This window comes from Erithacus rubecula, assembly GCF_903797595.1.
Source record: "Erithacus rubecula genome assembly, contig: scaffold_664_arrow_ctg1, whole genome shotgun sequence".
Lineage (NCBI taxonomy): Eukaryota > Metazoa > Chordata > Aves > Passeriformes > Muscicapidae > Erithacus > Erithacus rubecula.
The window spans coordinates 42112-45333 of NW_027635676.1; the positions used below are offsets into that span (position 1 = coordinate 42112).

At 41.2% G+C, this 3222-nt stretch overlaps 1 long non-coding RNA gene across 1 annotated transcript; it reads right to left on the reverse strand.

Moving 5' to 3' along the window:
- Nucleotides 1-322: 322 nt before the first annotated feature.
- On the reverse strand, nucleotides 323-1112 carry LOC306816555. The gene is made up of 3 exons (XR_013777708.1): nucleotides 1022-1112; nucleotides 639-820; nucleotides 323-558 (listed from the first exon to the last, which is right to left on the reverse strand). It is a non-coding gene; the product is annotated as an uncharacterized lncRNA (long non-coding RNA).
- Nucleotides 1113-3222: the final 2110 nt, after the last annotated feature.

The following is a 3222-nucleotide window of genomic DNA, read 5'->3' on the forward strand; positions in this document are numbered from 1 at the left end:
TCTGTGGATTGGGTCAGAAAAAATCTGTGGATTGGGTCCAAAAAATCCATGGATTGGGTTAGAAAAAATCTGTGGATTGGGTCAGAAAAAAAATCTGTGGATTGGGTCAGAAAAAAACCATGGATTGGGTCAGAAAAAAAATCTGTGGATTGGGTCAGGAAAAATCCATGGATTGCGTCCCAAAAACAAAAGAAAAGGAAGCGATTTAGGAATGAGAGAAATTTGGGAATTCTGTCCCAAAAATTGTTGGGGTTTTTTTTTTCCTTCCCTTTTAAACCCCAGGGAGTGAAAGGGAAGTTTTGAGTGGAAAGGAACTTTGGGATTTCTTTGTTCGTGTGGGTTAAGTCAGGCTTAACCTCTTGTTTCTCTTTTAGATCTGGATTGAATCAGGCTTAACTTCATCTTTCTCTTTCAGAGCTGTATTAAGTCAAGTTTAACCTCATTTTTCTCTTCTAGATTTGCATTAAACCTGGCTTAACCCCCGTTTCCACTTTAAACCTGTATTAAACCAGACTTAACCTCACTTTTCTCTTTTAGCTGTCTTAAACCAGGTTTAACCTCACATTTCTCTTTCAGACCTGCCCTAATTCAGCCTTAACCCCATTTCTATTTTCAACCTATATTAAACCAGGTCTAACCTCACATTTCTCTTTCAGACCTGCCTTAAACCAGCCTTAACCTCCTTGTTTCTATCTTAAACCTTTATTAAACCAGGTTTAACCTCACTTTTCTCTTCAGACCTGCCCTAATTCATCCTTAACCCCGTTTCTATTTTAAACCTGTATTAGACCAGACTTAACCTCATATTTCCCTTTTAGTTCTGCCTTAAACCAGCCTTAACCCCGTTTCTATTTTAAACCTTTACTAAACCAGGTCTAACCTCACATTTCCCTTCCAGACCTCCCTTAAACCACCCTTAACCTCCTTGTTTCTATCTTAAACCTTTATTAAACCAGATTTAACCTCATTTTTCTTTTAGAGCTGTATTAAACCCACCTCAACCCCCGTTTCCACTTTAAACCTGTATTAGACCAGACTTAACCTCATATTTCCCTTTTAGTTCTGCCTTAAACCAGCCTTAACCCCGTTTCTATTTTAAACCTTTACTAAACCAGGTCTAACCTCACATTTCCCTTCCAGACCTCCCTTAAACCACCCTTAACCCCGCCTATCTCCATTTTAAACCCAAATTAAATCCCTTTTTCCCCTCCCTAAACCCTCCAACGATCCCAAACCCTCCCCCCTCCACCCCTCTCCTCGTCCCCAGGGCAAATTCCTGATGGAATTTGGCTTTTCCTGGAATTCCGTCCTCCCGAAGAACTCGGAATTGTCGATTTTCGTGCTGGTCCTCTCTGGGCATCTTACTAGACAGTGCTGGATTTTCTGCCTCTACTCTAACACTGTCTGGTAACGATGTTTAAAGGGTGATCCAAACCACTCCAGACCCAAAAAATTCGGCGATTTCCCGCAGGGTAAGGAGGGATTCGGGGAGATTTTTTGGGGGGGTGGGGAAAATGGAAATTCAAATGGGAATGCGAATTGAAAGGGAAGGAAAAGGAAATGGAAAAAAAGGAATGGATGGTGAAAAAAGAAAATGGAAAAGGGAATGGATGGAGAAAAAAGAAAATGGAAAAAGGAATGGATGGAGAAAAAAGAAAATGGAAAAAGGAATGGATGGAGAAAAAAGAAAATGGAAAAAGGGAATGGATGGAGAAAAAAGAAAATGGAAAAAGGAATGGATGGAGACGCTTCAGAGGTGCTGCTGGGGGTTAGGTTGGGTCTAATATCACAAATCCAGGTTTTGCTGCTCCTCAAATTTGGTTTGGATGGGTCAGGAAAGAGATTTCCTTGGGATTTTGCTGTTCCTGCATGTGGAAGGGGGTTCAGGGCAGGATCCACCTTGGAAAGGGTTTTTCCCAATCCCAAAGGGTTTTTCCCAATCCCAAAGAGTTTTTCCCAATCCCAAAGAGTTTTTCCCAATCCCAAAGGGTTTTTTTTCCCAATTCCAAACGGTTTTCCCCAAATCCCAAAGGGGTTTTTTCCCAATTTCAAAGGGTTTTTCCCAATTCCAAAGGGTTTTTTTTTCCCAATCCCAAAAGGGTTTTTCCCCATCCCAAATTCATTTATCCCAATTCCAAATGTCATTTTCCCCAATTCCCAAAGTTCATTTTTTCCTAATCCCAAAGGCCATTTTTTCCCAATTCCAAATGTTTCTTTTCCCAAATCCTAAAGGTTTTTTTTCCCCCCAATTCCAAAGGTTTTTTTTTCCCCAATCCCAAAATTCATTTCCCCCAATCCCAAAGTTCATTTTTCCCAATCCCAAAACTCTTTTTTCCCATTTCCCAAAGTTCCTTTTCCCCAATTTCACAACTCCTGAACTTCTGCCCTTTCCACCTGTCCCAGGTGAGTTCATTCCTCTGAGGAATTCCTTGGAAAACTGGGAATTCCAGTCAGGAATCAGCTCCTGAACATTCCAGGAATTCACCCCGAGCTCACAGACAAGGGATAAATTCCATGTGGGAATCTGGAATTCCCAAGGAAATTCCTTTTCTCTCCAATGGGATCAAATCCATCATTGAGGGCACCTCATCCCATAATTCCAGCAAATCTGAGCCCGGTTTTAGGGAAAAAATCCCAAATTTCAGCCCTGCTGGGGCAGGAGTCACACAGCTAAAACCAGGCCTAAATTGGAATTAAGGGTTCCTAATTAAGCAAATCTCATTCTCCTTTAATGATGTTTAATAATTTCAGATTTATATTCAGGGGCTGGGCTCACACTGCTAAAGCCAGGCCTAACTTGGGGCCTAATTAAGCAAATCTCACTCTCTTTTAATTATTAATTAATCTCAGGTTCATTATTCAGGGCTGGGCTCTCACTGCTAAAGCCAGGCCTAACTTGGGGCCTAATTAAGCAAATCTCACTCTCTTTTTATTATTAATTAATCTCAGATTCATTATTCAGGGCTGGGGTCGCACAGCTAAAGCCAGGCCTAACTTGGGGCCTAATTAAGCAAATCTCACTCTCCTTTAATGATGTTTAATTAATCTCAGGTTCATATTCAGGGGCTGGGGTCGCACAGCTAAAGCCAGGCCTAACTTGCAATTAAGGATTCCTAATTAAGGAATTCTCACCCTCATTAATGATGTTTATTTAATCCCAGCTCCATATTTAGGATCTTTGTTCACCTTCCAGGACCTCCCTGAGCAGAATTCCCCAAATTT